The 26890-nt window shown below is 35.7% G+C and overlaps 1 protein-coding gene across 2 annotated transcripts in view; it reads left to right on the forward strand.

Moving 5' to 3' along the window:
- Window positions 1–26890, forward strand: part of ca10a (carbonic anhydrase Xa) — a 260678-nt gene that overhangs the window by 186296 nt on the left and 47492 nt on the right. The window lies entirely within an intron of this gene.

Below are 26890 nucleotides of genomic sequence, written 5' to 3' on the forward strand. Positions count from 1 at the left end.
GTTGCAGGCTATATGCATAGACCTTTCAGATGTGATCACTTTAATTTAACCAAATATGGCCAGTGGGGCGGCCATCGACTGGCAGGAGGTGCTGATGTTTCAGCATTTGTCTTCAGTGGAGCAATACATTGTTTTTTTTTTGTTTGTTTTTTTCAGGTGATCTGACAGCAGCACTGTAATGTACAGGGTTAGCTTATGTTATCGGAAATCTGACTGTCAATTTCCCAGCTAATTTATCCCATCTGTTATTCATATGCAGCTGCAGGGTGACACTGAGGAAGAATGGACAAACAAAATCAATCTGCAGGCCCTGTCTGCAACACATTTTCACAGACATGATGACAGCAAATAGTGTCATCGCATTTCACGCTGCGTAAATCCAGGGAGGGTCTGTTCGGCTGACATGTCAGAACAAAAGTGACGCATCTATGCCAGTGTAATAAAATCTGTTATATTCGACTGTGAAATGTAAAACAGATGAGATTAACATTGATAGCCAAAGTTTTGACACAAGGTCTTGAGTGTTCCTATCTTTTTTGTGTTTTCTGTGCAACATTTTTAAGATCAGTATATTCAACGACGTTCTTCAGTATTAATTAAGTTGATGGTTTTCGACCGACCCTCTTCAGTATTGTCCTATTTTTTGCCTCTTGGGCGGGATTTGTCCTAAATTCTGTGCACAACATCTGCTCTAAAAATGCATCCGCACTTTGATGTGACCATTTTTGTTTTTTACACAAGGCTTTTTCCTCTGAACAACTAGTTTCAAAGTTACTCATTAGTCCCTCAATGTCCTCATGGTGTGTCTTCATACACTACAGCAAATGCTGCCCTTGAGAACCTTCACAAGATCCACTCCAGGCTATTTTTCTCCTTTTCTCAGTTCGGGCGACAATAAGAACTCCTTTTTTTTCCTGTGCCACCACAGCAAAAGAAGATGCCACCAGGGAATTCCAAGCAGAATTAAAATCTAAAGCTGAAAGAGGAGGTGCGAAGGTTAAAAAAAAAAGAGAAAAAAATCTCCCATAATCCCTTTGCTCCTCTTGGTATTTAAACATTAATTTAGCATAATCATTTATCAAATCGAGGAAGGCATTTCTCAGATGTTGCTATAGTTTTGCTTTGTTGCAGCTTAGAAGGATCCAGAGGATACATGTCGAACAGAAGGTGCCCTTTGCCCTAATATGTTGTTGGTAAAGCATTCAGCCCACAGCCACATGCTTTCCTGCTCCCCAGTGGGGTTTCCCATGTTTGTTTGGTTAAGATTCTTGAAAAGAGCTCCTAATAAATACGTTTAAAAGACCACACATACCTTACCATTTGCATAGACATCAAAATGACAGATTAATGTCAAAAAAATCTGCCAGCAAATGTCAGCAAAAGTTCAGCAAAATAGCAAAAGATGTGAAAAGCTGACGTCTCCTATGCATGAGCTACATCAAAGCAGTCTATGATTGGCGTGATCACTGCTGTGTCAGTTTGTTTTTCCATATTGAAGGTTCCTATTATAGTTTTGTAACTTTGGTTTCTTACATCCAAGTTCAAAAACATTTCTTTCATAATATACAATGACACATCACCTATTTTCTTAAAGAATTGATTAATGATATGTTCTCTCTAAACGCCTTGCTTTCTGAGTGCCTACTCTGATGGATGAATTTGTTATGATTGTTTAACTAGTTAATACAGTAGTACATGAATGAAATGTAACCATACCTGAATTTAATCTCTAAAGGTTTTCATAGTATACAAACAGTGATAATGGCATCATTTTTAGGCTATCAATTCAAGCCATGAAGCAAAAAGCCTCATTCTTTGACCGTACATTTGCTTTACATCCATTTCCGCAGCCCAGATGTAGGGTAGTGACCCTACACTAGTCTCAGCTCAGTTTGGTTCAATTATATTTGTCCTCGATTCAATTCAACTCAACATCATGATGCATAGACAATACACTGCATCTTCAACTTTTCGTTTTACTTCATGTATACAAAGTTTTAAATACAAGCCGTCAGATAAAAAAAACTGGACCTTGTATTTTACCTTCTCATAGAAAAAAATCTTCTTTTATTTGTCAAACAATACTCAATAAGTAATAACTACATGTTCAGCATTGTGTTCTGCCGCTAAGTCAGTGGGAGACATGAAGCTTTTTACAGTGAGCCTTTAACAGTAACACAGAGAATCTTGGATTCTACTGTGCCCTCAGTGTCAATGAAGGTAGTCCCAGCAAACTCTCAAGCAGTAAAACGTGCCCAGGCTTTTAAAATAATTGGAGCATTTTTCAATTACTGGCACACGCATCTTCCCTTCCCTCTGCTTAGTCCGCTACTCACACACACTCATGCACTGGTCTCACCTCCCTCTGCTTAGAATGCTACTTACACACACATCTCACCTCTTTCACCATAGTTTGCTACTCGCAAGCAGGTCTCACCTCCCTCACTATAGTATGCTACTTGCACACCTATCTCATTTCTCTAGTCATTGTATGCTACTCCTCCACACACGTCTCGCCTCCCTCACCATAGTATGCTACTTGCAAGTGGGTCTCACCTCTCTCATTATAGTATGCTACCTACACACCCATCTCACTTCTTTTGCCATTGTATGCTACTCACGCACACGTCTTGCCTCCCTCACCATAATATACAACTCATACGTGCATCTCCCTCACTATCGCACACAAAACCTGCCTCTCTGGTCTCAGCCTCAAACTTCACACCAAGCACCATCCACTGACCTTTGGCTAAACTCTAAAGTCTCATGCATATGGCACACTTTTCTGGAAACACTTTAGCAGATGCTCAGTCATCCTCTGATTGGTTTAAGTATACATAATTTCCGGGAGTCGAGTGTGCAGCAATCTTAACCAGCCCGCCTGGAAACAATAATAAAAAATAAAATAATAAAGAATAAAAAAGCTTCAATATTTATATTGATGAGAGTGCTTATTAATAAATATAGAATTTTTGGGACATTCATAAATCAGTGATTTAACGCCCTCACACCAATCTGTTAATGTAAGGATAACTTTGTTCTCTTTTTTTCCTAGTGACAATGAAAACTTTCGAATGGTCTGTCATTTTGGTCATAAAATTAAGAGAAATACATTGTTTAACCCTGTGGGGTTGTTTAACCCTTTGATTTTGGGGCTCCTAAGATATTTTGACATGCCCTGAAATTTGTGCATATTTCAGCTACTTATTACATAGTACTTTTGTATTCAGCTCAAACTGTGCTACAAGTATATGTAAGAAATATTGATGTACACGCATTTTTTAGAAAAAAAAAATATTTTGAGTAGGTAGTAGGTTGTGTAGAGAAAAAAAAAACCTGAATGGTCCTGAATACAAGTAGTCTTGTATCCTGAAAACTACAATATTTACTTTACAACTATGTTAAAAATAGTCTGTTTCCTCATTCAAAGAAACTATTACAATGATTTACATTTTGTAAATTGTATTGTGGGTCAGAATACTGTGTGTGTGGGAGTGACTGTTCATGAATAATTCACAGCTGGAGAGACCTCAGTTACAACTACAATGAGATTTGATAGACAGTTTGTACTCAACCAAAGAGGACCATAGCTTTGCAAATTTGCTGTAAACATATGTAGGTTCCTGCAGGAAATATGACTGTGGAATTACTGATGAATCATTTGAGACATCTTAGAATCTATACTTTCATTTCTCAGACAATTTGATTGTTTGTGCTCTCTGATCTTTGAAACACTGCAGATCTTTACAGTCACAAATAGCTACATTACACACTACATGACTGATAATCACTGCAAAAGCATAACAGGGGCACTAATGGAAGCAAAGATGTAAAATGAATATAAACATTTGTTGGATATAATTATTTTGTCAATGGCTTACTTAGTGATCCTCCTTTGTGGTCTCGTTCAAAATGGAGAGAATTTCATTTCACAGCCATCAAGAAGAACAGTGGCTTTGTTCCCAGTTGACACTGTTACTTATTTTTTTGCTTCATGATTTCTCGCCTAAGAGTTGTTTGTGTGTTAGGAGTCGCTGTGTTTGTTGTCGGCGTGATGGTGCTTTGGGAATGACCCTAATGTGGAGGGAGAAGCAAAGAGGCCATATAATCGCTGTGTCAGAATGTTTCATAAACAGCTTAGCAGAGAGATGATGCTTTTAAATATAGATGCAACATAATGAAGAAAGAAACAAAAAATAGCACTGTGAATAGGGATCTGTCTTACTGCATATATTGGTTTGGGTTCATATTGCTTTTTAACTTTTTTCAACCTTCATACGTCCTCTCCCGCAAGCAGTTTTCTATGGAAAGTTTGGCACTGCATTATTTCATGGTGAAAAAGTAAATATGTAAATGCTTTAACGCTTTCTCAAGTTTTGCAATGTTTAAATTTACTGTGACTAAATTTTGCAACAAATGAAACTGCATCTGCATACTTTACGTGATATGAGAAGTAGGTCACTGATTTTCTTTCCCTCATATTCACACAAGCTCTTATTTTTTGACCTTGCAATGGTTGAGTGAGTGTCAAAACCATGTCATAATGTACAGTTCAGTGCAGAGTGAACATCATTTGCTTTATTGTTTTTATTCTGTTATTTGTAGCCAATAGCTACATTTCCATCCACCTATTTTTAGGTAAAAAAAAAATCGAAACGGCAAGATGCGGGTAAATGAAATGTAAAAGTATGCGCATAACTGAGTAGGATACTTTTTACTTGATAAGAATTGCATGCGCAGAAACTATGATGGAAACACTTAACAAACAAACTCATGGTCAGTACTGGTCATGCATTTTTTTTTTTTTTGTTATACGAGATCATGTGATAAAGTGTTGTTTTGGTCATTCTAAAACACCTTAACAATTTTAGTATTAGTGTTATTATGACATTAATTACCTCCAAAACTGTCAAGAGCATCTGCGCTCTGTGTCTCAGGCCTTCAAACGCTGCCACACGTTAATTGCGTTTCAGAATCATTTTCTGAGTCATTTAATAAATTAAAAAAAGTTCGTGCAGCTTCTTCTACCACAGCAAATTACGTTTTTACTGTTGATATTTGGTACCAGTTAATCAGGAAGTGACGATTTTGTTCTCTTTAAGTCGTTGGATGGAAACGCTGCTTTGTTCTCAAATCTTTTATGCAATTTTCCAGTTTTGCACATTAAATTATTTTGAATTTTTGGATGGAAACGTAATTAATAGGGAGCTAATAAGGAAACATAGCATTTTAACTGTTTAATTTACAGTTCATTTACACAATGCCATTGTTGCTAAAAAGTAAAATACACTGTGCACAATTATTAGTTGTATTGTTAAGAATTAATTTTGTTATCGTACAACTACAGTGCTCTTGGTCAGTCCTAAATGTTAACAAACCCTCAAACCTGAAGTAAACCTTTAAGTAGTAAAAGTGAAATTTTGTCTTTCTTAAGAGAATATCTACATGTATGCCATTATTAGACAACAATTAGTGTGGGGAATTATTATGCAACTAAATGAAGATCAAAAATTTTCTCTTCTCATTTGTTAATTTTCACCTGTTAAAGTGAGAATAATAAACAAACTCAATTTACAAATAAACATTTCTAAAAAAAAAATTAAAATAATAATAATAATAATAAAACTCTGTGACCGATATAACCACCCTTCTTTTTAATAACAATCACAAGCCTTCCATTAACTGAGTCAGTCTGTTTCTTGATCAGGCCAGAATCAACTTTTTGTGCAACTGCAACCACAGCTCCCAGACACTGTTCAGAGAGGTGTACTGTTTACCTTGACTGTAAATTTCCTGTTTAGGAAGGGCCCAAAAGTTCTCAATAGGGTTTAAGTCAGGTGAAGAAGGGGCCATGTCATAAGTTTTTCATCTTTAAGGCCTTTAATGGCCAGCCACGCAGTGGAGTACTTTGACGCATATGATGGAGCGTTGTCTTGCTTAAAAAGTCTTCTTGAAAGATGCAGACCTTTTCCTGTACCACTGCCTGAACAAAGTATCTTCTAAAAATTGGCAGTAGGTCTGAGAATTGATTTTGAGTCCATTTTTAACCAGAAAAGGTCCAACTAGCTCATCTTTAATAATACCTGCCTATTCCAGTACCCCATCTCCACTTGCTCGTGTCTAAGTCTGTGTCTAAGTGGAGCTCTGTGTCTGTTAGTGATCCAAACACAGGCCCATCTGATCTGTCAAGAGTCACTCTCATCTCATCAGTCCACAAAACCTTTGACAAATCTGTCTTCAGATATTTCTTGACTCATTCTTGACGCTTCAACTTATGGGTCTTGTTAAGAGGTGGTCGGATTTCAGCCTTTCTCACCATGGCCATGTCTCTGAGAACTGAACACTTCGTACTTCTTGACACTCCAAGTAGGTTGCAGTTGTGGAAGATGGCAGCAGGTGTGGAAAATGTGTTCCTGGTAGCTTCATGTTTAATTCTTCTCAAATCGTTGGCGGTGAATTTGCATCTTTTCTTCTATACACGTTTCTTGCAATCCTGTTGACTCTTTGCTACAAAACATTTACTGGTTCTGTGATCCTGCCTCAATATCTTAGATATTTCAAGAAGGCTTCATCCCTGTGAAAGACTTTTCAGAATCAATTTCATATCTTTTTTGGCCCATTTTTCCTTAGGAGAAGCTGCCTAATAATTATGCGCACCCTGATATAAGGCGTTGCTCTCCTTAGGCCACACCCTCCCTTGTTACACAAATACACATCACCTAATGTGCATTACAACCAATAAGCATTCAAGTTTATACAGCTTAGAGTTGGAAAATGTGGATAAAATGATGATATGGTTAAAATAATCACTTGCCTAATAATTGTGCACACAGTGTATATCGTTTTCTACGCAACAAACTAAAGGCTAAGCAGACTTTAAAGGGTTAGATAACATAAAACTACTCGCCCTCATTCTGTTCCAGTCACCTGAGAGCTTTGTTTACTTTCAGAACACATATTAAAGAGCCCCTATTATGCATTGAAAAGGGTCGTATTTTGCTTATGGGGGTCTCCAACAACAGGCTAATATGCATGAAAGGTCAAAAAGCACTATCATTGTCTTATAATGTGCATTTATTTTTACCTAAATTCTCAGCAAATTTTCCTGAGTTTGCACAAAGAACAATTGGGCGGGGCTTAAGTTACATATTGATGCCACGCTGAAATCGTTAAAGACTCATTATCATTATTTTATTTAAAGCAATTTGAGTCGACTCTTTTCTAGATGAATCAGTAGTTTTAAACACTGTGCACTTTCAGATTTAAGCCTTAGCTGGATATTTTACTTCACTCAGAGTAATGTCATTTTCAAAAACCCATAATCGGGGCTCTTTAAGATATTTTAGATGAAATTCAAGAGCTCCCTCATCTTCCATCGACAGCAATGTTTCTAAGACCAAACACATCCCATGTGACTTCAGTGCTTCAACAGTAATCCTTTAAAGTGCCAAAATCAGTAATGTGCTCTCAATAACTGTAAAAATTATTTTGCTCACTAATGTCTCCAGTATCAGATAGGGTGCATCTTTACTATGGGTAATATGACTCTTGGGTGTTGCGCTGCTGACCTTAAAATTCCTATTCACAGGAGCATACATTCAGATTAGACCAATACACAAAGGCACAGAAGTAGTAGTAATATTCGTATATAAAGGTTGTTCATAAAGCACCAGGTTGTTTCCAGCAGTTAGCTGTAAGCTACTGTTATTCTGGTGTTGCATGAACTTGATTGGCTAATAACTGTACAAATATATTTGCACAAAGCAATCTGATTGGCTGACGTCTGTGTTGGTGCTTGAAGTGAAATTTCTGCATCAGCCATAATTCGGTTCTCCAGCTCTTAACATCACTCTATTCAAAGTGAATGAGAAGTATTAACTCTGAGACATGTGAATTGTGAATGCGTCATACTGCTATTAGTAAATGCTCATGACCTGATGCAGAAGAGATATGTATGTGTGTGTGTGTGTGTGTGTGTATATATATATATATATATATATATATATATATATATATATATATATATATATATATATATATATTAGTGCTGTCAAAATTTGTGCGTTAACGCATGCAATTAATTTGAAATAATTAACGCATTAAAAAATTAACACAACGCAGTTGCAGATTTTTTTTTTTACTTCCTGTTGTGGTGGACTTGTTCAACATGCAAAGAAATATGGTTAAGACCAAGGAAGCCCTTTTTGAAGGCAAGTTTCAGGATAAAACAATAATGTTGCATCACCACAAATACAAACACAAATAGGTTTTTTTATGCTTTGTTTGATTTCAGTTGAACCACTGAAGTAACCACAAAAATGTTTTGACGATGATTTTGGATCCTGTTAAGGACTTTAAACCTCTCTGGACAGTTGCTGACTATAGAGGAAAAGAGAGCTCTTTTAATCTGTTTAATCCAAAACATCTTAATTTGTGTTCTGATGATGAATGAAGGTGATTAAAAAGACTCAAGGGTGAGCAATTAATAGCAGAATTAAATTTTGGGCTATAAATCAGTTCATTCAGAATTCACGCTTACATCCATAGTAAGTTTCACGATAATTATTATTCCTTTAATTATTATATTACAGTCAAAATTAGAAAAATAGTTGTGTACAGTGTTGGCAGTACATACCTGTAATTATACAGCATGTAGTAGAGCTGCACCATATATCGCTTTAGTATCGATGTTGCAGTGTGTGCATTTGCAATAGTCATATCGCAAGACATGCAATGTCCAGTATCAATTATAGTTTAGCAGAAGCTACAGAATTGTATTTAACTACTGTATTTAGTTGAAAACTGTATTTAGTTGAAAACAAAACTATATTTTACTTAATTGAAGAATTTTTTGATATTTTGACTAGAAATGAGACAAAGTAAAAAATAAAATAAAATTATTGCATTGTAATTGTTCAATTTGTCTACCTGAATACTGTTAGGCTCTCCAAAAAACTGTCAAATAGAGCTATTCATATGAAATTAAAATCATATCACAATATTTAATCGCAGAAAATATTTTAAATATCGTGCAGCTTTAGTAAATAGTGTACTCTCAAAAGAAATATATACATTTAATAATAACTACAACAAACTATTTAAGTAAATGATCAGAAACAAATCATTTTTGATGGATTTTATTTATTTATTCATATAACTTTCAGATAATATACAGAAAACAGCCATACCAAACACAACCACATACCTCTTACTTATTAAATAATTACATTATTTAAACACTATTTGCCCTGCACATCTGAAAAATGTCAAAATATACATACTGTTCCCAAATAGTTTTTTAAAAATTATATTATTTAATAATCATTTTTATATTTCATATGTATTAAATAGTTACAATTGTGAGGCCTTGCCAAACAAAATAAGTATGCAGCTGAATGAGCTTAATTTAGGATAACAGGAACTATTTTTGTACTAAGTGTAATATAGATTATGAAGGTAAAAAAAAAAAAAAAACTGTATTTGCTCAAATTTATTGCAAGCCTAAATTCAAATCTAAAGTGGAAAAGACTGTACAGGCCATAAGGATATAAACCTTAAAAACAGTTTTAGATTTTGATCTTATATATGATCGTTATTATTATGTATTTTTATCTTGTGAGTGTATTGCTGTTGATGACTTTTAATTGTTAGAATATTTTTTATAATTATATAAAAGTGTTGTTTATGAAATGTGGTAAACTTGATCTTTTTTTGCCATGACATAGCCATAGGAGCTGATATGGCAATAAACCCAAAATTCTCTCTTTCAACATAAGGATGCTCAAGGGTCGAGTGTGTGGAATTTCTGTAATTAAACTGCTGAACAAACTATTTTTTGTATATAGTTGTAAATAGTTTTCAAATGAAATGAAAAATACATATTTCCAGGCCAAATATGTTGCTAAAAACAATGTTAATCATGTTTTTGTTGTTGAGCCAGCAAAAATGTTGGCAAGCACCATTAAAAATCTGCTCCTATTATTCTGACCAGGCCTGCATAAAAAAATCTTTATTGTTGAGCCCTGAGCCCTACTTGATTTGAAGATTCTCTTTTAATCAGTTCAGCCGGTCCTCAGAGGGCCTGCTGCTGTATTGTGCCTCTGCATGTGCCTGCCAATACCTCCGAATGTGGTCGCACAGATCTGAATTAAGTGTCTACACTCTCTTTTGACATTGCACACGTCATTGCCAATGTCACAGTGTGTCATTAAGTTTCTTGTGTGGTTTTTGCAGTGTTGGCTCTGATTCCTCATCCTTTTCCAGAGCACCCTTCACTTCAATCAGCAATGCAGCAAGCCCGCCGGCATCATTACTAAGACTGAACAAGGCATCAAAAACAAGCACTGCGTTAATGCAAAGCCAACACAGAACATACAATTAAGCAATTTGTAAAGCAGAAAATTGCGCCTGTGATATCGAAATGTTTAATTGAGGAAATTAGGCAAATTCATTAGATTTCAAAGTCAATTTGTTGTTATAGTAACGCATGATATGAAATGTAGTCATTCATCTTAAAAGGAGGAAATACGCATAATTATATCAGTCCTGAAAGTAGAGCAGATTAAATATTTAGTTTTTGTCTATTAATTGACAATCTGCTTCGTCCTTCATATCATATCTTCAAATATCCATATTCTAGGGTTTATTTTAATATAACGGAATAAAACATGTCTGGATACGTAGAGGAATGCAGGCCTGAAATCAGCAGATACTACAGCTAATTAAATGACTGTTGCTTTAAGCTGAGTTGCTGTATGCCAGTTCGCACGTCTCCTACACAACACTGCAGAGGATTGTGGGTGCCATTGTGAACGGCTCGGTCCCTTCTCATGAATATGGTAATTAGTTCGAAGGCCACCCCTCCGATTTACCATACCCCACTTTACATTTAACTTTCACAGCCTGTCAGTGTTATCCACTCTGACTAGTTTGACCCTGTTGACGAAATGTCAGAATGCTAACGTGCAGGATCTGCCATGAGCTCAGAGCTGTGGCAAATCTCCATGTGTATTTTATGAGCACTGGGATTCACTGTGGATTTTCTGTGGATTTACCGTTGTTACGTGTCATGCTGTAACATGTTTGTGATCCCATTACAATTTGGCTTATAGATACAAGTTCAGTAGCTTTTTATGCCACCTTTAAGTCAGAGTGTGTTGTTAAAAATCTACACTGTAAAAAAAGAAAAGAAAAGAGAAAAGAAAAGATATATATACACAAGTGAAAATAAAATATTTTGACAATTAAACTCAGTGATATTTTTAAAAAAATTTTGTTGTCTGACACTACACTCACATGCCACTTTATTAGGTACATCTTTCCAACTGCTCATTGACGCTAATTTCTAATCAGCAATTCACATGGCAGCAACTCAATGTATTTAGGCATGTAGACAAGGTCAAGACGATCTGCTGCAGTTCAAACCGAGCATCAGTATGGGGGAAAAAAGGTGATTTAAGTAACTTTGAATGAGGCATGGTTGTTGGTGCCTGACGGGACGTCTGAGTATTTCAGAAACTGCTGATCTACTGGTATTTTCACGCACAACCATCTCTAGGGTTTATAGAGATTGGTTCGAAAAAGAGAAAATATTCAGTGAGCGGCAGTTCTGTGGGTGCAAATGCCTTGTTGATGCTAGAAGATGCAGAAAAGCATCTCTGAACGCACAACACATCCAACCTAGAGACAGATGGTCTACAGCAGTAGGAGACCACACCAGGTGCCACTCCTATCAGCGAAGAACAGGAAACTGCACAAAATCTCTGAGGAATATTTCCAGTACCTTGTTGAATCTATGCCACAGAGATGCATAGATTAGGTGTACCTAAAAAAGTGACAATTGAGTGTATATCAATATAAGATCAGATAATAATAAATAATAAATCTTGAAGAGAATTCATAAAATAGCACTCAAATACAGGTTCTTGTACTTTACATGACAAGCCAAATAACATTTGATATTAAGCTAATGTCATTGAATATATATTGTTTGTTTTCAACATCAAAAGTTGTCAAAAAAGAGATTCATATAAAAAGGGGGAAAATCCATGAAGTAGGCTATAAGCTGTAGGAAACTTTTAAAAAAAAAGTATTTTTTTTAACAGCGCGGTGCAATGCAAAAAATAAAATCTTGCTTTGGACATGTTATTGATAAGTTATTGTGGCTTTATCACAGTTTTTCATGGTTGATTGTTTAAAAAAATGCATTTGGCATTATTACATTATGTCACGCCTCTCTTGTTACTCCTGCTCAAAAACAGTTTATCTTCTATTTTAGTAAAGCCCTTCATTTCAAAATATGAAATGTGCTCTGATCGGTAAACCACTTCAAGCTTGTTCCAGATATGTCACACCCCTTCCCATAACCACAAGTTTCATCTGCTCAGCTGAAAATGTTAATGAGGGCATCAATTCTGTCCTATCAGTTCAGACCACGAGAATGTTAATAAACAAGAAGATCATGCAGAACCTTTTTTTCCAAGCAAAATATTAGGATATTTCAAAATGCTGTCTATTTTTTATTTAATTATTTATTTATTTATTTATTTATTTTGGTAAAGCGAAACAAATTCTAACAGCAGCACTGTAATGGTAGCTAGCTGAGCCAAACAGCTTACTCACATTGTAGAGACAACATAGGGCTTATAATTGGAAACAATAATAGAAAACCCAACAACAACCGTCATTGATCTCTTATGTTCTGGAAGCTGTTCTCTGTGAAATGAGCAGCAGCATAGATAAATGTTGTCATTTTCAGAAACAGTTAAAAATAAACTTTACTGGCTGTTTCATAAGTTAACAACAAGGGTAAAAAAAAAAATAAGTTAATTTAGAGCAGTTCAATCAGACTGTGTCCTCTTTCTGCCATAGTTCTTGGTTTTGGCTTGGTCTTGGTTTTGATTCATTAATTTTCTTTCAGCTTAGTCTCTTTATTCGTCAGGGGTCGTCACAGTGCAATGAACCGTCAACTTATCCAGCATATGTTTTACACAGCGGATGCTTTTCCAGCTGCAACCCAGTACTGGGAAACGGTCTTTGTTTTCTCCTTTATTTTGTTTTATTTTTTTAACTGATGATCAAATTATAAAATAACTAGCATAGTAGGTGTTTTTTAAGCATTACAGTTTCTGTATATTGATAATAAATTGATAAATAAATTTATGATAATATGTGTTGGTTTATATACTTTTTAATTTCAGTAGGGGAGTAGTTGCATTTTAAAATGTATCCAAATAATGTGTGTGAATGTGTGTGTAGATGTTTCCCAGAGATGGGTTGCGGCTGGAAGGGCATCCGCTGCGTAAAAACTTGCTGGATAAGTTGGCGGTTCATTCCGCTGTGGCGACCCCGGATTAATAAAGGGACTAAGCCGAGAAGAAAATCAATAAATGAATAAATGAACTTTGTTGTGCTCAACAAGTAACGTTATTGATGATACAGTTACTTACTGCACTGACCATATTGCAAAGTAACACCAACTTCCACTAAATTCTTGGTTTATGCTAGAGATTGTTGTATATAATCAGCAAAAAATTTAAATGAAATATGAAAACAAGACGCTGCAGTTCCAGAAACTTGTCAGCTAAATTATGTAATGGCTAGATTTTGAGTTAAAGAGGTGCCTGATAACATAACAGTGTCTGCGCCTTGATGTACATAGATACTAGAGAGCATCTGATTGATAAAGATTTGATGAGAAACTGAAGTATGAAGTGACATGAAAAAAAAAAACTGTTGATCTGCAAGCTTCAGATGTTTATATAAGTTTTATATCTACTAAATGTGAATTGTGTCTCTATTTTGGAGCACACTAGCTCATAGATATCCTTAAAACTAACATACTGATACTAATACTGTATCTAAAAAAACTTAATTTTCATTTCACTGGACCATTAAAAACAGCTCTGTGAGCACTCTTTAAATGTACAACAATCATATATTTGATTTCCACACAAGAAAAAAGCTATTTAATGTAATGATAGCCATATTGTAAGAATCACTGGTGTATGTCCTTGCCATTCTTTATTTGCTGATAAACAGTTGAAGACAAAATTATTAGCCCTCCTGTGACTTGTAAGTGATGTTTAACAGAGCAAGGAAATGTCACGACATTTCCTATAATATGTTGTCCTTCTGGATAATTATCATTCCTTTTAATTTGGCCTAAAAAGAACAAACATATTTATTTAAATAGTATTCATTTTTAGGGTCAATTTTATTTACCCCCGTAAGATTCCCTAATTAACCCAACTTGCCTAGGCAAGGCAAGGCAAGGCAAGTTTATTTATATAGCACATTTCATACACAGTGGCAATTCAAAGTGCTTTACATAAACAGGAAAAAAAGACAAGTTTAGGAACATAAAATGCAGACAATAAAAATTATTAAAAAAAGATAGAAACAAATTAGATAGATTGCCTAGTTAACTACTGACACCTATGGTTTTTACTAGTTACCATGTTACCATACAATTTAATTATGTATAATTAAGTTTAAGTAAACTTTACTAGCATCATTCCTCAGATTAGTAAATATGACTCAATATGAGCAATAACTTTTACTACATTACTAAATACTTGATATACAGGGTGTTTCAAAAAATACCACAACTTTCAGGTTGATGTCACTCGAGTGTCTGGAGAGGGTCATATTCATATATAAACTTGTTTTCTACTGAAAAAAAAAACTCTAAGTACTCTTTACATTAATTAATTAGCGAAGCTTTCATCATGTTTATTTGAATAAATACAGATATTCAAAGTTGTGCTATTCTTTTTGAATCAATTTATCAATGAATTTAAGATGACAAAGTAAATGTGACTCTTTATCAGTAAGAATTACTTTTACTACATTAGTAAATAATACTGGATATAACATTCAGATGACTTAATTGACCAAAGTAAATGTGACTTGGTATCAGTAAGAATGACTTTTTCTACATTAGTAAATAGTACTTAATTCCATAAAGTAATCATAACTTTATCGCATTGAGAAGTTTGCATAATTCAATTAAGTAAACCTATAAAAATTGTTACCCAGTGATGGGTTGCAGCTGGAAGGGCATCCATACAACATATGCTGAATAAGTTGGCGGTTCATTTCGCAGTGGTGACCCCTGATTAATAAAGGGACTAAGCCAAAATAAAAATGAATGAATGAATGAAACCTAACGAATTGCTTTTTACAGTTTGGTTAAACCTTTAGTTCACCTAAAAATTAACATTTACTCACCATCAGGTGGTTCCAAGCCTTTGTTTGTTTCTTCTGGTGAACACAAAAGATATTGTGAGGAAAGCGGAAAAACTGTAACCACTGACTTTCATGTTAAGAGGAAAAGAATACGTTGGAAGTCAGTGATTAGAGGTTTCCAGCTTTATTTAAAATCTTCTTTTGTGTCTAACAGAAGAAAGAAACCCATAAAGGTTTGAAACAAGAATGAGTAAATGATGACACAATGTTCAGTTCTGTGTGAACTAACCCTTTAAATTGCAGTTGAATACTAGGATCTTGCAAAATACATAGTAAAATGTTTTGTATTGTACTGCCATTATGGCAAAGACAAAATATATTATTAAAAATTTTAAAAGTGTTAAAAATCTTCTCTCCATTAAGCAGCAATTGAGAAAGTGCTGAAAATGAGTTAACATTTCATAGTATTGCCTTACTGTACACATAGATCAGTCACATCCAACATTATTTTCTAATCAGGATATTTTAATGCTTCAGCATCTTATAATTTCTTTTCACTCTGTCTTTTCCCTTTCTATTCTATCCTCATCCTGCCCTCTTTGCTGAAATGATAGACCTCCAGGGCATCAATTCTGAATTAGCCTTTTTTTTTTTTTACTTCATAGATCGTGTTTTCATTTCCTGTTTCATTCCCCCAAACTTCCATGTGGTAAAACTCCAGGGTGAAGCCAACAATAATCGAAGATGTGTATGTGTCTGTAATGTAATGTGTTCTTGGAGTCAACACAACACAATGATGATCACTCCCTGCTGTCCAGCTGGGAAGGAAAGTCCCAGTAGCATCTCTGCTTCATCGAAAATCAATCACAAGGGCACACAGGGCCAAGCATACAGATGAGGGGCCAACACCCTTGTAAACTTTAGCCTAGGTGCACATTATAGTCATAGAAGCCCTGATAATAGTATTTTCCTATTCAGAGACCTTTTTGCATTCAGTGAATTAATATTTCTGTCTTACTTTATGGGAGCAGAAGACAAAAATGGCTTCAGTCTGAATATATACTGTATGCAGGTCATTTTGCATAACTTTGGTGTTTTTATTTTATTTTACATTGCTGAAAACCTCACAACCTCTTTGTGTTTTTTTGTATGATGTTAATTCGCGAGCTATCATGTGCCTTCCAACCTGACTCAAAGGACTGGTTACTTACATTTGGAAATTGGAAAATGAATTAGACAGCTGAAAATGGAATATTTCTAGCCCTCAAACTTCCCCCTTACTGTAAAATCAGGAATGAAAGATTTACATTGGCACCTTAAAATTAATTTGCCTGGCATGCCATCACACTGAATTAGCATATTGTAGTTTGTTTTGTGGAAATATCCCCCAATGCTTTCCTGCTCGGTGCAATACCACAATGCATTTGTTATACTTAATCTTTAATGTACCAGAAATTTGCTCATGTTTTTGACCACAATGGAATTATATATTATAATTTTTCCTGCTTTATAATTGCGTTTCCTGTATTATGATTGTTTCGATGCAGTCAATTATGCATCATTTGTTATTACTATAGCTACTAGAACAGTCTATGTATATATGTAACAAGAGCAGTGATAAAGAAGCAAGAAAATAGACATTACTATTATGTTTATTTATGTTGCTGTGGTTGGAAATTATAGTACTGTAATCTCTTTTCAAGCCCTGCTCAAGGAAATCATGGCTGGGCTCTTAGTTACAAAGCGTTGCAGACGTGATCCTTGGAAATCGCGATCATGACTAAAAATATCCAGAGCTCAGAGCACAATGTGGGAGTAAGTTATCAAGCTTTAAAATCACATGCGCTCAGAGTGTGGAGTCGGGCTAATTATTGGCAGTGACTCTGGTTACAGTTTTTCCGACGGTTCCTGCTGTGAAGTCTCTGATGTCCTCCAGTCTCATTTTCTACTGAGCACAATAACTGTTCAGAGAACTCCAGTTGCAGTGGTTAAGTCTTAGTGCGCTTCGAGGGACAGGCAGACTGCTAACATAAATGCTCATCTTGTCAGCAAAATTACTGTTGTCATCTTGATGTCGTACTGGTGCTAAAAGAGTACAATATGAGCTTGATAAAGCTTTGTGATGATACTAATGAGGCTTTTGCTTTGTGACATTTGTTTTACTGAATTACACACATCATATATGCTAGTGATTTGCATCTCAGAACTTAGGCAGATATGATACGCATCTCGATGCATAGCCAATAATACTATGCATTAAAGATGCAATCAGCTATCGATAGGACATGATCCATCCGTAATGCAGAGTACAAACTAGGCATGGGCCTTTATAAGATTCTGACAGTATGATAATCTTGGATAAAAATATCATGGTTTCAGTGTATCACGTTTTGTGATTACTGCTCTCAAATATATTCTTTTTAAAAGTCTGGGTAAAAAAACAAAACTTCTTCTCCTTTGAAAACAATATTTTAATTATTATTTTTTTAAAGATTTGTAATATTTTGGAGCTTGACTTCTGCTGTCTTCATTAGTTTTAAAAACACAGATTTCTTTACAATTTAAAACGGCATTTTGGATATATATATATATATATATATATATATATATATATATATATATATATATATTTTTTTTTTTTTTTTTTTTTTTTTTGCTGAAGATACTGTTGCCCTTAAAAAATGTAAATAAAAAATATTACACATACCTTAGGAAAGTATTACAGAAAATTTTATCGATTTTTAAAAACTTGACTTTTTCAAACTGCGGTATACCTTAAAAACAGTTATAGTCCCATGCCTAGTTCAGACTGCATGATTTTAGGCCTGATTTTGATTCACCAACAGGTACTGAGAAAGTGCAAATTAGTCGCCGACACCGGTGAGCATGGTAAATATCTGGAGCTGTCGGTGATTCAACAGCATGTTGTGTGAAGTGTGTTCTGATTGAGAATAGCATCAGCAATTACCTACAGCCAATGAGAGAGCAGCATCCACTAGTATGTGAAGATTGGGGTGTATTTTCCTCCAAAGAAATGGAGGAAAAACTAGTATAAATTTGTCAGGAGCACCTGTGTCTGTTTGACGTGTCATCTGAGCAATACCACAATCGGGGCACCCCAGTGGAATGAATCGCCAACTTATCCAGCAAGTTTTTACGCAGCGGATGCCCTTCCAGCCGCAACCCATCACTGGGAAACATCCACACACACACTCATTCACACTCATACACTACAGACAATTTAGCCTACCCTATTCACCTATACCACATGTCTTTGGACTGTGGGGGAAACCCACGCAAAACCCGCTGCGTCGCCTGTTTTCATTTCACTTTTTACATGTGTTTGGTTGTGAGACATTAGTTTGCAGACTGAGACAAAGTTGTCTGCGATTCTTCCTATTGTAAAGTCAGTGTCAAACCTCCTGTCCCTGATCCATCTTTTAGTGTCAACACAGCAGTGACGGAAAGCTGCCCCAGATAGTCTTGCAATGTAAAAACATCTGTGACACAACTACTTTGAAAATAATGCAGTCTGAACTCAAATAACACAAAGTATTATGATCCGCATGCAATTAGATGGAATAGGAAAAAGTTTTTTTTCTTTTTTTTTTCTTTTTTTAACTTTCAGGTTAAGCTCACTTCCTCTAAAATGGACTAATAGAAATGCAACTTGTATTAGCACCGACTCTCATAGACCACTGTTATAACTGTGCAGATTTTCTATTTGGTTTTATAGCAATTTACCTTTTATAGTAAGCTGAACAAATAGCCGAACATTACAGTCTAATGCTGCGTTCACACCAGACGCGGAAGAAGAGTCAAGTGCGAGTGATTTACATGTTAAGTCAATGCAAAGATGTAAGTATATATCTTGCAGCCAGATACGCGCAAATAAGGTGGCGCCAATGTCATGATTTGTGCGAATTAAGCGGTGCGTGTTGACCAATTTCTACATTTTAACTGCTTAATACGCGTATCGCACGTTTTGAGCAAACGTCTGATGTGAACACAGCATAAAACTGATTGAAAGTATTTAAATGAAAAAAATGGTCCCACTTTATATTAAGTGTCCTTAACTACTATGTACTTGCATCAAAAAATAAATACATCGTACTTTGTTCATAATGTATTTGAGAACATTTGTGGTGCTCGTGAGTTGGGATAGGGGTAGGGTAATGGACAGGTTTGGTGGTTTGGGTAGTTTTAAGGGTGGGTTAAGGTGTAAGGGATGGTCAACAGTGTATTTACGAATGTAATTACAGAAGTTAATTACAGATGTAATTACATACAGGTATTTAATCAAGCATAAGTACACAGTAAATACATGTTTTTACACAATTAATACATTGTAACAAATTATTAATTTCTGTGTAAGTACATATTATTTAAGGACACTTAATATAAAGTGGGACCAAAAACTTTCAGTTACTCATTTGAGTGTATGACTGAGCTTATTTTTTTATTTATCCATCACACTTACTGCTACTCTACCATAAAAAAGAAAAAAAAAAACATTTGTATGTAGGCACATTTAATGTCAATAACAAATATTATAATAAAAAGTATTTTGCATACTTTCTGTTTACTGTGCATGAGCAGAGCCATGCTCATTTACTTGCCCACTCTGAACACACATGGCAATCTTCGCATGATTTTTCAAACAATTACAGATGAAAAAAATACCGGTGACCTATAACCATGTTGGTTGTGCACTGAGACAGACACAGTGTCTCAAAAGCATTACATAGTACAAATAGTTTTGCTATTTGCCATGATAGATCATTTTGGTTTTCTGGTTTTCACTCAGATAATAAAAATATGTATCAACTTTTTAAACCAATGTATCATGTTATTAAATATACATTGAGGTAGAGTCCTTAAGTAGGTTTTTTTTTTTACAGACCATTTCAAATGTTTACTTTTCATTAGAGATTAATGATCATAATTATCAAGTGAACAAATCTTCAAATAGTGTTGATTTTCTTTATCAGACTACAATCGTTTTTTGACTGCAGGACATAGAAACATCCCTTCTCTAACAAAAGATCTCAGGAGCATTTGGTCTCTATAATGGGGGTTTAAGCAATGTCAGCCGCACAGGTCCAGCATGTGTGGTTTGTGACAGCTCTGAGTCTCTGGAGAAGGCCATGTGAAAGACTCTGCGGCTCAGTACATCTGGAAAAGCAGGGGGGGGGACAGGAACAGCTGGCTTGTGCTCATGAAACCTCTACGACTGCAAGCCAAAGCTGTCTATACATTGAATGTGGCTTTTTGCCAGTTTTCCAAGCTGCCACCGCAATATCACCACTACTAAATGTTCAGCTCGGTGTTCTGAGACATATGTAGAGTCTGATGTTATACACTCATCACAAAGATGAAACTGATTCCCGTATGCCATCACATAACACCTATCAGCAGCTGGACTGTGTTACTCGTCTTTGCACATCGGCTTCTTTTGCACGTTTCTGAATGAAGAGGCCATTCCTTGACATTCCCAACCTCTTTTATACACCCTGCTCTCCCACAGAGCCAGACTCCCTATTGCTATGGCGGAGAGCGAGTTCAGTCAGGCATTTCAAAGGGTTGCTCTACCCTTGGCATTTGAGATTGAATAAACCATAGCTTATCCATCTAAAACAGCGGGTCACTATCTCCCAAGAGCCCGACACAGAGAAGCCGACGGTTAATCTTTCACCTTCTCTGGAAGAGAATGGACGCCCACAGCCTGATGTACCTACATGATAGTGTTCTTTACTTCACGTGTCTTCGTCTGAGGGTGGACGAAACATTGCCAGGAAGCATCATGTCATCGAATGGAAGAGAAGATTTCCCAGAGGGCCACTGGCATGACATCTCGTGACCCACTTTTCACTTTTGTCCTCTACGTAACAATAGAGTAAAGTGTGAGTTATGCAGCAATTCTCAGGGTTCTGGACTCTGGTGTGCTGTTTGATTTCTTTGGCAATTGTCGGTTGGGGTTGAGCGCATTTAAACTTGTTTAGTGCCGCTCCGGTCGATAGATTTTGGCAAGGGATTGGTTTGCGAATGGGGGATTGTGGGTGGATTGATTCTTGACTAATTCACAAGACTGTTTTATCATTTCAAACACCCTTAACCCTGTGTGCACTCCCACCCAAAGGACTTGCATTGATGTTTTATTTCGCACAGAATGAAACTAGAGCTCAAAGTGCATTCTGTAGGCAGTGGAAGGTATGACAAGAAGGTTTCTGCTAAAATAGGTCAATTTAGAGCATTATTATAGTGCTTGCAAAGAGACTTTCATATTGATGTTCCTATTATGTGCTCGCAAGACAGTGATGTATTGATATTCCTCAAACATTATGATTTAAGATTTGTTCTGAAGTATTCATTTTCTGCAATTAATTCAGCTCTGTTCAAGCTTTGTTGCAAAGATAATTCCAGCCTTAGGTGTTACAGTATGTCTTACTAGAATATCAATGTTTTTATACTGATGGACAGTGACACCCTGCACCTGCTTAATTACAATATAGCGCCAGGGGTAAAGAAATATTTCACCAAAATTATAGCAGTTTGGATGTTATATAGATGAGGGACTGGTTTTATGAAAACATAAGCAGTCACAAAGTGTTTTGTTTGTCAATGATCTTTTAAAACATTTTAATAAGTATTAGAGTCTGCTCGGCTAGACTGCTCAACAGCTTCTTCCCACAGGCTGTTAGAGCCCTCAACTCTTGTCAATTTACCCCCCTCTGAAATCTCATCCATCCCCCTTTCAGTGCATTCCTGAGTAAGTCCCATACAGGCGAGTGGGCTTAACAAACCACCTGTAGAAAAGACACCCTCTCATCTGTCTACCTCTTGCACCTGGTTGCACATTTGCACTATAGACGTTTTCTAATTCACTTCATGCCTCTTGGAAACGCTGTGCATTTCAAATTGTGCTTTATACAGGTGAGTGGGCTTGACAAACCACCTGTAGAAAACCTGTAGAAACACTCTTCTGTTCACCTGACCCTTTATTTAAACTCCGTCTTACAAGGACTTAAGAAGGAAAACAATGTTTACTATAAATATACCACAATCATGTTGCACTGCTTGCTTCAACTTTAAGTAACTATTTTTGCACAATATAATACCTTAAATACCCCCTTTGCACAATATTCAACTTAAACACATCTCTTGCACAATACTGCACAACAAAAGTACTTGTATAACATGTCTTATGTTTATAGTAAAAGACTTTTTTTTTTTTTTAATAAATATCTCTTATGTCCAGTGTTACGTTTCTATTCATGATTAATTTATGTAGCACCGTTATCCTGTGATACTTAATGTTTCGTTCCTCTGGATGTCCACACATGTAGCAGAATGACAATAAAGCTTGACTTGACTAATAATGTAAATAACAATTTTTTATAATATCAGTAATCTAAATCAGTGGTCCTCAAACACCGTCTGAACGAGCTTTTATTCTGAAAAAAATGTTTATTTTGATAAATGATCGTATATTCTTGCATCTTATTCACTTGAGCACCCAAATTTAACCTGCAAATGAGTAAGAAACAGACGTCTTTGGAAAGTTTTTTTGCTAAGTCAGTTTTCTGCTAACTTATCTTAAAGATGCAAAATGAAAACATTATGTGCTGTGTGTGAGTGATAAAAGATAACAAAATCAAGTTTGTCGAGTTTTTCTTTTAGGTCATTTTGGTATGGTCTTTAAAACTGAAATGCCCTTTGACACAAATTGTACATATATATTTTATATCCTATATTGATTTGCTTCACTGTGTTTTTATGCAGTGATACTAAAATACCCTTTTTAGTTTTAGATTTGTGGCTGTGTTTAAAGATTTTATTTCAGAAAAGAACAATAAATAAGATTGTCGTTGTTAAATATGTCAGATAATAAAAAAACACTAGGTCACAAAGCATTTATTTAAGATTTATTAAAGCATAAAGGGAATGGAAAAAGAGCTTCAAAAGATCTACTTTAATAAATAAAGTACAATCAATTAATAATATACAGTTAATAAATAGTAAACTATATAACATATTTATACTTAATATAATATAATATAATATAATATAATATAATATAATATAATATAATATAATATAATATAATATAATATAATATAATATAATGTGTTCAAAGAAATTATCTTATGAGTAAAACGAAGCTTGTATTTGTTCTCTGCAGTAGCTTTATGGCTGTGCCAGCACATTGCAGGATCATTGATCAAGATGAGATTCATTGTCAGAGTGAGCTAGTCTACATTCATCAGTCCTGAGCCCAAATCCCAATTCATGTGTCACATGAACATCTATTGACCCAGATTATCTCCGAGCACCACGCCAACATGATTACACCCATAATTCCCTGTTATTGATCATCCATCGATCTCAGGTAATGCTACCATTAGCCCCTTTCAATTAGACATTTAGTGATTAATTTCAATAATGAAAGCAGCAGACTGTGCATTGATGTAAAGCATATTGACTGTTCTTGCTCTCTAAGGACAGTGAATCTCACTCCCATTATTTTACTTTTATTCATTCCAGCTTCTGCTTTATAGTATTCACATCACATGGCTTTGGAAAATTACAAGTGCTGCACATTTTATCCATTAAAAGATGCTTTATCTCCGAGAGATAATGTAGAGGTTTGTGACTCACATACTCTCAACAAAGAGAAAGACCCTGAGTTCAGTCTCTTCCTCACTATGGGTAAAAAGAAGCATCTCTAAAGCCCAACTGAAAATCAGATAATGACTCACAGGCAGTTGTGGCATGTGTTTTTTGCTTCTTTTTTCGTGATCAGCTGAGGCCTGAACTCGTGAACTTTTTAAAAGTTATAGACCTGAGTGGAAGTTATTTAATTATTTAATATTGTTTCATATTGAAATGTATAATGTATGTCATGATGAAGTCTAGGATATGTACTTAAAGGCTCCATTAAATTGCAGTTTTGTCCACTCGAATTAGGTTCAAGGCCAGTTTTATGCTAATCTGCCCCTAACATTGAAGACATTTATTAATATGATGTCTTTTTCTATGAGAAAATGAAGGAAGACTTATGAATGACTTATCTGGTGTCCGGAAAATGAAATTTGCCCAACATTAAAACTTTTTCCTATAAGAAATAAAAATGTTTGTGTTTAGCTGTTTATTTAGAGATCATATTGAAGTGGTAGTCGAAATAATTTGTGTGACATTCAGTTTTCTCATACCCCAAATTAGCTACTAGTGAGGTATATGCAGACAAACTTATAGTTTTCAGTCAGCCAGCCCAAACACTTCTGGTAAACTGTTAAGTCACTATGAAATTGGCACATTTAAGATTTGATTTCTTTAAACATCAGTGATCGCCACTGCCTGATTTACAAACTATAAAAATTGGGTCTTAGAGCGGACAAGAAGCTCTGCATAAAATTAAAATTTTCCATGACATGTCTTAAAAATGGAAATTTATTCTACCTCAGCGTTTCTGTGCTATTCTGCTACTACTGACTGCACTTGCGTCTACAGTCTTTCATTTCGTTTTATGCTAAATAAAAGCTCATGTCTATTTAACTGATTGCATTTTATTACAACATTAATGCGTTAAAAGTAACTTTATGATACTAGTTAAAACACTAGTTGTGCATAATACGTGGACAATTATTTAAATGTTTACAAACAATGTTTCTTAAAGAAAAATAGGACGCTTGGAGGTTTCATCTTCAAGTGTGCATAAAATAATTAAAAGATTCAAGAAATCTTGAGGAATTTCAGTGTGTAAAGGACAAGCTGAACAACCATGATCCTCGATCCCTCAGGTGGCATTCCATCAAGAATCCTCATTTATCTATAAGTGATATCTCCACATGGGACTATTTTAGCAAACCTTTGTATCATATTACACCAAAAGTATCATATTACATAGTTACATCCACAAATGCCAGTTAAAAATGCACTGTGCCAAAAGGAAGCCATATGTTAACAGTGTCAAGAAGAGCCATCGACTTTCCTGGCCTCAGAGGCATCTGGAATGGGCTATCACACAATGGAAATGTGTACTGTGGTCAGATGAATCAGCTTTTGGGAGAAATGGACACAGCGTGCTTTGGACTAAAGAAGAAAAGGACCACCCAGACCTTTACCAGCAACAAGTCCAAACGCCAAGGTCTATCATGGTATGGGGGTTGTGTCAGTGCCCTTGGCAAAGGTAACTTGCACTTCTGTGATGGCACCATTAATGCTGAAAAGTACATAGAGATTTTGGAGCACAATAAGCTGCCTTCTTTTCCAGGAACACCCATGAATATTAACCAAGACAATGAAATACTGCATTTTACACACATTACAAAGTCCTGGCTGTGGAGGAGGAGGATACAGGTACTTGACTGGCCTATCTGCAGTCCCGACAAGACTTTAATAGAGAAAGTGGTATGTTTTTAAGCACAAAATGTGATGATGAAGACCCCTTGCTGTTGCCCAACTTAAGACTTTTTTGCTGGAAAAATAGGACAAAATTAGACCTGAAACATCCCGTGGTGTCTTCGGTCCCTAAACCTCTTTTAAGTGTTGTGAAAAGGAAAGGCAACATTACAAAGTGGTAAATGCTTTACCATTCTAACTTTTTTTTTTTTTTTTATGTGTTGCAATAAGCAAAATTAGAATACTTTTTATTTTGAAGAAAAAAAATATTATTTGGGGTTGTGCAACCCTTTGGTTATATCTTTAACAAAGGTGAGAAAGTTGTGGTTAGCAAGTATCAAGGGTTTTAAGGCTTTAATTTAATGTAGGATTTGTCCACTTGTCTGGTTTTGTTGAGTTACCTGCCTTGCTTACTTGACATTTTTACATGCATGCATTTAATTACTCTCACCGTCAGTCATCCCATTAGGTGTATCATCTGGCAGATTAAAGATGTATTTTGATAGTTTTTGCTAGCATGGAAAATAGAGGAAATGTTAGTGGCTCAAAGAGTGCTGGGTTTTGTTGTGTTTCTGTGCTGAATTCCCTGCAGATGCGCTACTCTCTCCCACTCAAAACAGCCCCCGATACACAGTGCTGCCTTAAAAAAAGACCCCCGGGCCAAGAATGGCAGTTCCTTGAAGAATGAACTCATCTGAACAGCAAGGCAAATAAATAAATCAAATGTTAAAAAATGCAGACAAAGACTACAGGCGCAGCAGAAAAAAAAAACTCCTCACTGTTTCTAATTTCATAGTATGTAACAGTGCCCTGTGTGTGTTATGGAGAATACATATCTTGTGACTGTTGTTTTTTTTTTTTTTTCTTCTGAAAGTTGACAGTTGTTGTTTTACTGAATCTCTTCCAAACATCTGTTCTTTGGGATTCAGAGTGCAGTGAGAGTTTTGACAGAGCCTTGTCTGAGAGAGAAATATGGCTGTGAAAAACACACTTTAAATCTAACCACACCTGTCCAACTGAGTGTATGTTTGGGAAATGGCATCTGTTCAATCTCTATATGAAAGCACAGTCAGCGACTGTGCCACTTAGCATTGGTTATTTACCCACTGACGTCCCCTCAAGTGTTACCTGTGCGTTGTTTATTCATGCGGTGACAGTGAATTCACGGGGGAAGTCTGAGCGCTGCTTTACCAGAACAGCAAAAGCTTTAGGCTACATCCTCATCCCATCCCGCGCTCCCCTCCCAGCCGCACACAGTAACTCATAACTGTAAACGTCCCGGTGAAAATGTGTTCCTGCC

The sequence above is a fragment of the Danio rerio genome, chromosome 12 (assembly GCF_049306965.1).
Source record: "Danio rerio strain Tuebingen ecotype United States chromosome 12, GRCz12tu, whole genome shotgun sequence".
NCBI classification, from domain to species: Eukaryota; Metazoa; Chordata; class Actinopteri; order Cypriniformes; family Danionidae; genus Danio; species Danio rerio.